Raw genomic sequence first — 13486 nt, forward strand, 5'->3', positions numbered from 1 at the left:
CCTTGCCTGAGGAGAGGAGTATGAAAGGGAAATGTATTGAGTTAGTGGATAGAGCAGTGTCCCAGGGAACCTTGGCATTATGGGTAAGTCACTAGAACACCCATTACTGTCCCCTCTATATCAGGGTGAGGGATTGGGATTTTCATTTTTAAGTTTCTCGGGGTAGGTGTTGACGTTGGCGACCTTTGGAGTTCTATTTCTGTTTTGACCCTGTATCTGTAATTTGGTAGTCAGGAATTATGGTTTTACAAAACATCTGTACTCTAGGCTCAATCACACCCAAAACAGAGATAATGGTGATTTGATGGGTGTGAGGTCAAGCTGATGTTCAAAAAAGTATCTAGTGTAACACTCATTTATCTACACACTCAGTTTCTTAACTACAAATTATTAGTATTCTCATTGAGTGATTAAACAGGAAACTGTCCCTATGCACTTTACTTCATGGTAAATCCAAATCTAAGCAAGTTGGATGCCAAGGCTTTTAAGTCTGGTGTGCATCGATCCATCCGTTCCTTAGCCCCATTCTACAAGCAGAATTTGAAGACCTTCCACATGGAATTTGAAAACGTCAACACACATCACAGCTGAGCTCAGCTTCGGGAATCGTGGATAGACACTGAGCTGTCTAGCAATGTTCCTCAACCCTTGCTACCCCTGATACCTTCTCCATCATGGAGATGTTTTCTTCAGGTTATGCTTTGAGAGTTTGGGAGTGATCGATGTTCAAGGTTGAAGATAATCTGAGTCACGTATAGGTCTCATAGAAACTTCACATTGATACCTTTGATAATCCCATTACTTCTTGGTTCATACAAAAGAATTACAGTAAATTGTGTGGGCGTTTGTTTCTTCCTCTAGTTCAGTTTCTTCCTTTGTTCCTATGACTCTGGGACAGGCTGTGAATAGATTTCCATAATTTCCTAAGGCGTATAAATATACTGAGACAGAATGGAATTATTAAAAGCCACCAGGTCCAGGATTTGAGTGTTTGCCTGCCTTTTAGCATGAACTCGTGACACTTGGACAAAATTGTGTAATCCCTCTGATACATATAGCTTCCTCGTGTACAAATGGGGTGATGCACAAAGAAGTGGAGTTGAGCAAGATGAGTCCTATAAAGTATTTAACTTATTACTCAGAGATAGCAGAAGTCTGTAAGTGTTAGCCATTAGATTGACCAGGTTTCTTGGTTTGTTTACTGCTACTGTACTATTATAGAGTTAATGTGTGCCTCTCCATCTACATAATGATATTGTAAAACTACATTTTGTAAGTCTCATAAACTTGCATAGCAACTTATAGCTTACAGTTTGCTTACTTGGTTGGTTGCTGTAACAACCATGGGCGATCAGACACTAGAGATAGCTTCTTTACACGAAAGTGAACCAGATTGACTTAGACAGAGCAAAAAAAGGTCAAATCGATGGATCCTTTAGTCCAGTGTTTTCTTGTTAGAACATCTCTCTATGTAGCCCAAAAGTGCCTTGAACTTCTAATTCTCTTGTTTCAGCCTTCTAAGGACTAGCTCTCCCATCCTGAGACTCCATACATGACCCGTCCCAGCATTTTCATAGTATATAAGATAGTGTGTTACAAAAGCTACAGGGATAATCATATTGCCAACTTAAGAACAAGAAAGGAGAGTGTTACATGCTCTTGCTTTAGTAATTTGCTTATTAGAGAAGCTATCCATAAATGTGTGCTTGGTGAATAGGGTCACAATGCCTTTTTTCCTTCAATACTGAGCATCCCTAACTCATGTAGGGCACTGTGACTGCTTGAATGATGGTTTTGGGATCCCATTTGTTCTGGCAGTTTCAGGTCACATTGGGTGAGGTTTGGCATGCGCTAATCATGCCCAAGGTAATAAAGCTAACAAAATGGGGTCACCATGGCACTTTCTTGTGAAAATTAATCTCAAAGGTTATATTCATATATTTATCTCTCCTAAGTAGCTGACTTTTACATTCCGAGTTTTAGATTACTTAGTAAATCTTTAATTTTTGAGACAATATGAGTTAGTGCTATTTTTTCAGAGTGGAATTTTCTTTCAGACATAATTACAGAATAAACTGAGCCATTGATATGACTTCTGGGCTCTAAATATGATAATAAGTAATCTTGATGTTTTTCCTCATACAGTTTGGAAACTTAAAGAGTCTTGTACATTATCTACGCGGTAGACAGAATATCAAAACTGCTACAAACATGAGTATTGGAATGCAGAGTGTCAGACCTAGGGAGATGTGTCCAGTTCCCAGCAACCACATGTTGGCTCATAATGCCCTCTCTGGCCTCCTTGGGTACCAGGTACACATGCGGTACACATACATACATACATGCAAGCAGAACACTTTATATGCATAAAATAAAAATAGACAAGTCTTTAAGAATCTAAGATTCACTTTTAATTGAACAACTCGGGGAAGTAATTTCATCCAAAGGCTCAACTTCTCTTTCCATCAAGCGATGTATACTAGGGCCTGCCTCACAGCAGTGTTGCTGGGAAGATTCTGTGGGAAGGTGGAGATGGTACCTAGTAATGTTAGATATCACCGTCATCACTATACCATCCCTTTCTTTCACGATAGATTCCAAGGTCTTAAAACTAGGCTAGATGCAGCTGTCCCTGCAAATGACCTGGTCATAGGTAACACTGAATAAATATAGCTGCGGACAAAATAGTATATGGTAAACTAAAAGCTTGCAGTTACTGGAGTCTTTCTATGAAATCACATCTGTGGGGTTAAACTGGGGGTGATTTTGGAGCCTTGGCCTCAGAGTGTGACTGCATTATCGAGTACTAAAATCCAGAGGCCTTCCGATCTGAACATCAGACAGAATTGAATTACTCACCTCTGTGGGAGTCATTTGCTCCAAAAGGCTGAAAACATTTGTCCAGAACTTTCAACACTTTGCCAGGAGACACCACTAAGGACACTTGGTTCTTTTTCTTTTCCTCTTTTTAGCTCTGTTTTGATTAATTTGGCCAATAATTTTTATTTCACTTATTTTATTTCACTTATTTTAATTCAGTTATTCAGTGAATTATCTTGTTTGCTTTATTTGCGTGTGTATGAATTGAGGTGTATGCCCATGAGTACAGGTACCTGTGGAAGCCGGAAGTGGGCACTGGACTGCCTGGAACTAGAGTTCTAGGTGGATGTTAGCCATTGGGCATGAGTGCTGGGAACCGAAATCTGGTCATCTGTAAGGGCAGCAGACACTTTTAACTTCCGAGCCATCTCTTCTGCCTTTGTTCTGACGTCTTCGTGTTTGGACAGAAGTACACAGAGCAGAAGCACGCAGAACATACGTGCTTCCCTGAACTGCGCACAAATGAGAATCTTTCATCTCCTAAGTGTTTGCTCCATGTCTATTATGTGTAAGGCAGCATGGTACGGATGTGATCTCTGACCTCAAAGATTTTAGGTTCTATTAAGGACCTGGAGGAAACAAAGCAAACGTACTTCAAAAATAAACCAAAATAACACAACACCAAGGCTTCCCCCATGGAGACTCCTTTCTTTAGATTTTAGCTAAATCAAGTGACTAGGTATTATTCATGGAAATGGTTTTGAGACATGTCTTCTGAGAACATTGAACACTTCTAACTCATGCCTTTGTTCATTAATTTAACATTTTTATGTCCAAAGTAGGTTTCGGTTAAAGCCTCCCGTAGTTACACTGATTGTTTAGGGGAATGATTGGATAATGGAGAATACAGTACAATCTGCTATGAGGTTGAAAAGCTGATGCCAGCACTTAGAATGATATCATACTAGTCAGCATAGGAAGCCTAAGTGAGTGTGTGCTCTTAACGTGTTCATGCCAAGTCAAGGACTCTAGCCTTGGACTCATGGGAAAATGGCAAAGCCTTCCCCTTCTAAGGCTCAGAGAAATGGCAAAGCCTTCCTTTTGTCCATGTGCAGATGTTGATGGAGTGTAGAAAATGTTCACCATAGCATTCTCCTCCAGAAATGGTCCCCTAAAGAGACTGCTCCTACTGAGATTAGCTAAGCCATCGCTTTGCTCTGCTGTATAGCCCTACCTCCCTGTTTATGTATATGTAATAACCCCGCCTCTTTTATCGGCTGTATGATAAAACTTTGACTCCTGTTCAACTGTATAAAATAAACACAGTGAGCTTTTTGGAGAGAGAAAAGGCTGTGGTTTTCCTATCAGAGACTCCAGTCACCCAAACCTTAGCTATTTCTGTGTATCTATACGTTTGTCTTTCTCCATTCTCTCGCCACCTCAGTCAGGTCCAAGTCCCTGGAGCCTTGCAAGGATATGACACAATAATTTAAATTGTCACTGAAACAGACCTTGATGGCTAGCATTTAAATACATAGAGTCTTGAGTGGCATACCAGTTGCCCATATGTCTGTTTGAAAGGCTTCCATTCCACTCCAGAATTCTGCTACGGTTTAGCAAACCCCTGGATTCTACTCCCCTCCTGGTTTAAGATATCACCTTCAATTAGTATACTATACTTTTTTTTATATCCAGTAACACCCCAACTCTCTTCAAATGGCATGCCATCAAGGCTGAGTTCAATTCTGATGTCAGGCGTTCCTACATTTTTCTACAGCACTGTATAAATGCTGAGTCTACAACTGCAAAAAGGCCAGCGTCCTCTGTGATGGTGTGGAGAGTTTTTGCCACAACTCCAGAGGGGAGACAATCAAAACTTAAAAATTACAAGAAATGTGACCTTATGCCCACCCATAAATCCCACCTACCTATGAGTCACAGTCATTTGTTTCCCTGTGCTTTGTAGATCATTGTAATGAGTGGACAGAAGTCAGATTACTGTAGGAGAGATTAGCATTGTGGGGAATTTGAGGGAAACAGACACTTTATATGAGTCGCCTCAAGGATACCAGTCAAATCTAAAAGGAGGGTATAAAGGAGATGCCACCCAGCCTGCTACTGAAGCACCTTGCCCCAGAGCAGACCTGCCATTCCTGTTGGAGACACAGCTGGCTGAAAGCGGTTCCAACTTTGCAGACTCAGGCATGTATGGGAGCTGCAGCTTTAAGATGGCTCTCCCTCAGGCTGTGCGGAGCCCCTGGGCTGGATGTGAATGGGAGTTTTGTATGAAGGTTGTGGTTGAGCCAGGGCCACTTGGTAATCCGGGCAGCGAGACCATTAATCCTTCGGAATATACTTTACACACAGCTCCTCGCTCTTCTTTCAGAGTGGAAGCATAAGGAAAACTCTCCAAGCTTATCCTGCTTTGATCTCACTTTAAGTTCAGTGCTGAGGGTGAGCGGATCCACAGCACTATGTCCTTTCATATATGGTAATTAGCCCTGTTCTCTGGGCGGCCATGGTGATATCCTGCGCTGCTGGCAAGGGGGAGCAGGAGTGGGGAGCAGAGCAATTGTTTGCTGTGTTGGTGACTGTGATGTTGCCATGGGAAAGCTCAGGACTTCAGGAGAGTTTGTGTTTTGTTGGGCGAGATGCCAAGCTTCTGTGACTTATTACAGCACCATGAGTGAGCTGAGGGAGTGCACAGAACAGATCCTATGTAGTCACAAAGCGCAGGATGGCTCTCAGACCAGGACCCGACGAAGAATGGGTGTTTGCTTTATTTAGGCTCAGCAGTTATCGGCAGATCCAGCATTTTGGTGATCTATGGGATCAGCCCTTTAGTTTTGGAGGAGAACCAAGTCAATTCCTCGTGCCCACACCCACAAAGAAGCAAAACTATGTACATATAAAGAACCCTGGTAAAGATTACAATGCTGTCAGATAACCACTCCACCCATAATTCCCACCTGATCTCCATCCGGCACATGTTCACTGGATCAACTGCTTTAGTGTGAAAAAAATTAATTGATCAAGACGGTATCTTTCAAATAGAGTCTCTAGACTGGCTCTTCTGGACTTCTGCTGATGCAGGGGAGTTGGACATTTGACCTTCTGATTTAACCCAGAACCTGATCTAACCTGATCAAGTCTGCATGCATCATCAACCATTACTGAAAGCGGGAGATTTCTTCATGTAAAAATTTCATATCTAAGTTTACATAAAAGAAAGTTTTGGAGCTTCGTGAACTGTGTTGCTCTTTCAGATAATCAAGGCCCCCCTGTAGCAGCAGTCCTCTCAGCCCTTCAGGTCCAGATCAGGACTCCACTGTGCTCTGTGCCCGTAGACATTGCCTAGAAGTTCTCTTGGAGCCCAGTCTTTTGAAGAGTTCTCATCCATTCCAGAGAATTCTTGGAGAAAGAGAGAAGTTCACAGTTGTCCTTTCTAGCCTCAAACAGATACCAGCATACTCACCCTTCCCCTTCAACACTGTGGGCCGGGGAGGGCACGGTCAATGCAAAGCTTCAAGGAAAGGGCTCCATTTTCTCCAGAATGTACTTACAAACTTACAGGATCTGAGTACACATAAAGAGAGTCATGTTTCATGCGCTAAAATACTGGGACAAGCTCTCCACGGGACCTTTAAAGTTCGTTCTGTGGGAGCAGACCTGATGCCTTGGGATCTCCTTCCGCAGGGTTTGCTGCTTTGTCGGTTCACTTGGTTGCCAGGTTGGCTATTTTCTTTCACCCAGTTTGACCTGCAAGGGACAGCTTTTGCCCAGAGACAGATGTTTTCATCTCCCTTAACTTTCAGGGATTGGATTTCCAAGTTCTGGTAATATTCAGAAGAGTTAACCAAGAAAGTTGTGGAAACTTTTTCTAACAGGCAACATGTCCCCTTCGTGGGCGAGATGACTGGCTAGCAACTTAGAGGTCACCCAGGGCCCTGGAGAAATGGCCCATCCATTGGTGGGTTACATATTTAACAGGTTTCTCTCATTTAGTAGACTTTCAAGTTTATTTTATACAGGATAAATATTGCTTGTCCTTACAAGCAATTAAAGTTCAATCGATGTTTGCCATGGAGACAGCTTATGTTTAGAGCTGTATTCAGTCCCCGCACTCATACACACACATGCATGGGCTACAGCATCATCAGTACCCTGCACCAGGCTGTCCATGTACCGGGGTTACTGAACCTGGGCTGACATGTTACCACTTCTCTACATACATGTATAATCTGTGAGGTTTTATAGCTATACAACTGTACCCTCAGTTGTGGCATTGTAGAATCTCTTCAGTACTCCAAACCCCGTGAACTCTCCCTGCCCATGCCTCTTTGCCCTCTAGCTTTTGGCAACTTCTGATATTTTCATTGTCCCCATGTTGTTTTAAAATGCAGTGGTTTTAATTTAAGAGAATTATACAAAATTGCTTCTGAATGGGTGGAAGTGGTCTTCTTTGGCCGCAGACCTCTGTTTTTGCATCAAGAAGTTGTTACAAATGGTACAACCCTATTTCCCTCTTGGTAAATGAGGATTTCTTGACTTAATAATGATATTTTGGGATGTTATTCTCAGCCCAGGGAATTGTAACTTTCAGAACTTTGGAATTTGCAAAAACTGGTTGAGTCAGTAGCTTCTTAAGTAAAAGCAAAAACAGCCTAATGTGTAACAGTGCACACAGCATTCAGTGGTTGGCTGCTTCCTTTTTTTCTCTTTGAGGATCCTTGAGCTCCTTCAGCCCAGGGAGAGCCACCTCTCACTTGCTAGGTCCACCTCAGCTCATTTGCATTTTAACTATTGCAACTCTTCCAAGCTGACCTCTCTCCTCCACCTGTCTTCCACTCTTTGGCCAGTTACATTTCTAAAATATAACTTTTTGTGTATGTCCCTGCTTAAAATCTTTCAATGGCCATCTGCCCGCAGTGGACATTCAGAGCTTCCTATGTAACCCAGAAACATGTGGATCCCAGTGTCGAGAAGACTCTAGACTTTTTCTAGAAATCTAAGTGTGATGGAAGTTAACCTGACTTCTCATTTTGAGGAGCAGGAGGGAGTGCTGAACTTCAGCATAACCAGCCCTCTCCTGAGATCAGACTAAGGCAGGCTTGCGATTCAAAGCTGTGTTATTTGATTCCTGATTGGAAGAGAAGTAGATGTGTAGACTGATCTGCGTCTCCAAAACTGTTTCTCCATACACAAGAACTGTGCACACATTTACTGGTGGGAGTGTTGACCTGGAACAGTAGTTCCCTGGTTTGGTTTGGTTTGTTTTTGTTTTCTCAGATACTCTGGGCAGAGGTCCATTACCATGGTGCTGTACCAACCCAAGCAGCTTAGGGTGAGAAAGGAGTCATGGAGATTCTTCAGGCACCAGGTAATCTTAGGGCCTCATGTCCAACCTGTTTGGGTACCATTTGTACTTGGGTGTTTGGCTCTGTTCCTGTGGGACACTCAGTTCATAACTTATGTTCTGCCTCATCTGGCCTCATCTGGAGTCTGATTTGCTTATACAATCATTATTTCTCAGACAGACCCTTGGCCTTAGAAGAGTTCAAAGGAGGAAAATAATAGACCTTTCCCCTTTTGTGTAAGAAGTTTTAGGACTCCAAGATGGCTCAGCTGGCAAAGGCCCTTGCCACCAAGTCTGACAACCTAAGTTCAGTGCCTGCAATCCACATCATAAAAAGAGAGAACTAACTCCAGCAAATTGACCTCTGACCTTCACACCTTGCCTACACACACACACACACACACACACACACACACACACACACACTGGAACAAACCAGTGCTGTTGCAAGGGGCTATCTCAACTGCTATTTGTGGATAACAGACCTCAGCAAAACTCGCAGAACATGGTTTCTCCCCGTCTTCCTCTGTGGTCTGGTCCATAGGCGACTGTCTCTGTGGAAGAGGTGACTCTAATTCTGCAAAGGCTGGCGTGGGAAAAGACATCTGATATTCTGACATTACATGATACTTCGATCAACTTACGTATTGGTAAATTATGTGAATTTTCTATAATGCTAATGCATAAACAAACCACCATTTGGGGAAATGATTCAGATGCCTGAGAAGGAGGTGCTGTCGCCTGTGGAAGGTGTGAGTCGCCGGCTTCATTCTTTCAAGCAGAGTCAGGAAACGTGAGCAGCAGAACGCCACAACTACATGAACGGTCAATGTTTACCAGGCATTTAAGAGCCCTTGAATTCATTAAAGGTTGGCAGAGTCTGTCTAGAAAGCATTTTGGCAATATCTTTCAAGAGCTATAATAATATCTGTGCCCTTTGCCTTAGTAACTTCACTTCTGGGAATCTTTCAGAGGAAAGAATCCAAAATATGGAAAAAGTGATATGTGCAAAAATAATAAGCATTGTGGAGCTGCTTATGATAATAGGTGTGTGAGCCTTACATGCTATGGGAGAAGATGGACTGGCTGTCCCGGGCAGCCACACATACAGGCAAGAATGTTCATGCAGTGATGGTGTGCATCCGTGCTTTAGCTGGTGGCAAGTCATACATACAGCCTTTGGCAGATGAGAGAAATAATTCATTACAAGGACACAATGGCAGAGAATTGAACAGTCTGAATAATCAAATGTAGAGAAAGGAAAGACCCAGAGCAAGGCTGCCTGTTCTGGTAGGAGATGCTGCCTCAGGGTGCCTCCAGGAGAAAGTGCTCACTTGGTTGTCAGCACAGGAAGCCACACTGATTGACAGCCACACACCAGAGTGGGCTCCTCTCTGGAAACAGGGATGCATAGATGCTGAGCAAGGCACAGCAGATGTACAACCCATGGTAGAACGAGTTCTGTCTTTGTGATCCACAGTCAATGTGGGTGTGCATGGGTAGAAACCATGTTAATGTACTAGACAACACCATGAAGTGAAACATCAGCATAGATTCATACCCTGCCTAAATAGAAAGGGCTTAATAATAAAAATACCCCATGGGGCTATTATAAGGATTTAATAAGGTAGCGTGTGAGAAGGTAGCATGCAGACCTCCTTGTACAGACCACTAAATAAAGGCTGCAAGGTATAAGGAATGGGGTTACAATGGTTTCTTGATGGCTGTAGGCAACAAGGAGTTGCTAAGTTAGACACATTGGCAGGTGATAACAATTGTAAAATTGTGTGCGTCATGGTTCCACTTAGATTTCCTCTGACAGAGTTGTTAATCTGTGTACGTGAAAGTGTTAGCACTCAAATGCATTATCTGAGCGTGACTCCAAGAAACACAACTCACAAAGTGACTGGAAGATTTTTCCTGCTTCTGACTCATTCCTACATCTTCTGCTATTGTGTGTAAGCTGTAAATTAATTTAAATCACTTAAGATATGTATCGTATAAGAACCAGTTGGGTAAATATACATTCACAAGGAGCACTTGTTATATATGTATTCCTATAAAATTCAGGGAATAATCCTGAGAAAAATCATGTTTGTTCAAGTCAATTCATCACGGATCATCCAAGTCCCAAGAGGCATTCTGCTTTACCACGTGTCCCATAGGCTGCCATGGTTGAAGTAACTGGAGTCTGTGTGAACAGTGGCTCTGCTCTGGAATCTATCAACAACCTCAAGGAAGTTACTCGCAGAGCTGGGACAAAGCTGGGGAGGGGCAGGCACACTGGCTGAACATGTGAAGAAGCCCTTTTTCTCCGGCCCCATGCTACTCTCTGGGCCTCCCAATTTCAGGTCCTTTGTGCTCCATCCACTTTCCCTACTGTTCCAATCTTGTTGACAAAAAACAAACAAATAAACAAACAAACAAAAAAACAAATTATAGGTGTAATGATAGAAGAGAAATATTTGTTTTCTTGCTAAGAAACTGAATGCTTATTGTTTATAAACATTTGCGCTGTGATCTTGCCGTGTAGTGGAGGCTACTCTCAAGATGTTTCTGCCTCTGTGGGATGGAATTTCACCACCTGTTTGGCAGTTGTGAGGGAATTGTTTTCACTCTTATTTATATTTACCAACTAAATATAAGTATACAAGGCTCTTACCACCACCACCACCACACACACTCCCAGGACCTTTAATCAGTTGATATTAAAATTTATTATGCCAAGAGGTTCATTGAAAAGCATAAAGATAGTTATAATATATTAACAATTATGAATGCTTACCGTTGACCAGAGATGAGCTAAACAGTTGAGCATTATAACTTCAAAATAATCTGATAGGGTGACTATTATTTCCATTGGACAGATGAGGAAACTAAGGCTTAGTGGTTTTGATAAGATGTCTAAAAACCCAGTGGTGACAACAGATCTAAGAACTAGCCTTACGCCCTGTCCATGTTTTCCACAGAGTCTGTGAAAATATCTTGCTGGTCTTTCGGCAGTCATCATCAGCCCTCTTCCTGTCTGACTCAATGGCCAGAGCTTCTGGGGTCATGAACCCTCTTATGATGTCACCTGATACAGGGATCCTCCCTCTCGCCAGCCTCTTATCTCACTTTTGCTGACTTCCCTTCCAGCCTTTCCATGGTGCACTAAAACTCTTTTCCATTGTAAATAAATGTCCTCACACCCTGTTTCCCTGGGCTGCCTTCACCTCCAGGCTCCGGTGCAATGGTGATTCCCTGTGAAGAACTATCTCCCCTTCTTTTGTTCTCCATGAAAATGCTCTCCCTCACTGTCTGTAATGCATACCTGTGTGTTGAGACCCTCAGACAAAAGGGAGGCAACAATTTCTTAAGTAAGGCAGACCCTGGGAGCCTCAGCTGATAGGATAAATCCCCTGGGAGCCCAGGATGGTGGGAGGGAGCTTCAAGAGAGTGTCCTCATGGGTTTACAGTAGACTTCAGAGTTTGATGGCCATGTTCTCTGTGTGTTTATGTGTCTGTGTGTATGTGTGTATGTGTGCATGTGTGTGTGTGTGTATGTTCATGTGGGTGTTTGTGTGTTTGTACCTGTATGTATGTGGTGTGTGCATGTGTGTGTGTGCATTACTATAATCATGTGCATGTGTGGGTATGTATATTTATGTGTGTGTGTGTACATGTGTTTGCCTGTGTGTATCTGTGGGTGTGTGTGGATGTGAATGGTGGTTTGAATAGCTATGGCCTCATAGATTCACTTATTGGAATGCTCACACAGAGAGGCACTATTAGAAGGTGTGGCTTTGTTGCCGTCGTGCCCAGATTTTCTATGGGCACTGGGGATCTAAACTTTCATAGCAAGTACTTTACCCACCGAGCCACCGCCCAGCACCCGGATTGCTAGTTAACACACTTGCAGCTGCCTCCACCTCTCTTCCCAATGCATTTAGTAGTGAATTTCCAGAATCGCGTTCAGATTCTCTATTTGATTCAATCTCTCACAGCACACTACTGAGACATTAAAAACCAAAACAAGAGAGAAAAGAAAGTAAGAAGTCGTGGCACTGAACTAGATAGATGTAGATGTCATTTCCTAATCATGTTGGGGTTCACCAGACTTCCTTATGACCTAGCAGCAGATTGCCTGCACCACCACCCAACCCCTGAAATATGCACTGAAGAGCCTTTGCTTCTGGCCACCTTTGCCACGGTTGTCTGTCATGTCTGCACCCTTCCACACATGGGAATCTTGCTTAGGCCTTTCTTCTTCCCAGCTATGGCCATCGCCAGCACAGATAAACACTGCCAAAAGAAATACAACATTCAACCTAGGACCTCCTCATGCACAACTGTAGCATCCCCTCAAAGTGCCCAGTACTTGAATGCCCAGTCAGATACTCAGTGTTCCATCTACCTCTGTTTTTGTCTGTCTTTCCTTCCTTCCTCTCTTCCTCCCTCCTTCCTTCTTTCTTTTGTTCTTCTTTTTTTGTTAATTTGAACTAAGGTCTCACTGTGTTCTCCAGAAGCTCCTGTTCCTCCATTATAGACATCCCATCTTCACCTCATGTCAGTTTTTGATTCTTCCCTTCTCTTCTTAGTGGTAAATCCATTTTACCCAGGCCTGACAGCTAGCAGTGGAGCTATCTTCCCTGGCACTTTCTCTTGCAGTTTTCTGAACAAGGGTCACTTGTGTTCTGGGGAGCAAGGAAGCGTCAGGCCAGTAGAATCCTCTAAAAGCAGCACAGAAATAAGGCACAAGACTGAAGACACAGAATCAGACTAGCAGGACGAGTGGGTACTATCAGAACACACCAAATATATCAAAACCAAACATCTTAGAAAATAAAACCCACAGGGCATGGGGACACATTCCTTTAATCTCAGCACTCAGGAGGCACAGATCTCTACGAGGTCTAGGACAGCCTGACTTACAAAGTTTCAGGACAACCAGAACTACACAGTGAGACCCTACCTCAAAATCAGAAAAGAGAGAAAGAAGAAAGGAAGGAAGGAAAGAAAACATTTTATTGTTTATACAATTATTAATCTGAAAATTGGCAATAACAGAAAATCTGAGTTATTTCTCTTCATTTCCTTCAGCAACACTGTTTCCATGTATACACGCATTCCAGATAAGTAGAAAATTCTTTACAAATGATTTTTAGGTTCTAAAAATAGAGGGAACAGTTTTTTTTAAAAAAAATCATCATTTTATAACCACTAACAAAACAGCTAATTTTGGCAAAGTCGTGAATTGTATTACAGGATTTTTGTTTGTCTGTTATCTTTCCTGGCCAGGGACTCACACACTAGGCAAGAGCTGTACCA

The 13486-nt window shown here is 42.7% G+C and overlaps 2 protein-coding genes across 2 annotated transcripts in view; both read left to right on the forward strand.

Annotated features, from left to right (window-relative positions):
• Positions 1-13486, forward strand: part of Ccdc82 (coiled-coil domain containing 82) — a 155716-nt gene that overhangs the window by 71542 nt on the left and 70688 nt on the right. Inside the window, exon 10 of the mRNA XM_063265043.1 lies at positions 1-13486. This exon is cut by the window's left edge and continues 30673 nt beyond it; it is cut by the window's right edge and continues 70688 nt beyond it. The gene's annotated coding sequence lies outside the window, so the exon portion shown is untranslated.
• Positions 1-13486, forward strand: part of Maml2 (mastermind-like transcriptional coactivator 2) — a 317444-nt gene that overhangs the window by 28355 nt on the left and 275603 nt on the right. The gene's annotated exons all lie outside the window — the stretch shown is intronic.

Source organism: Rattus norvegicus, chromosome 8 (genome assembly GCF_036323735.1).
Source record: "Rattus norvegicus strain BN/NHsdMcwi chromosome 8, GRCr8, whole genome shotgun sequence".
NCBI classification, from domain to species: domain Eukaryota; kingdom Metazoa; phylum Chordata; class Mammalia; order Rodentia; family Muridae; genus Rattus; species Rattus norvegicus.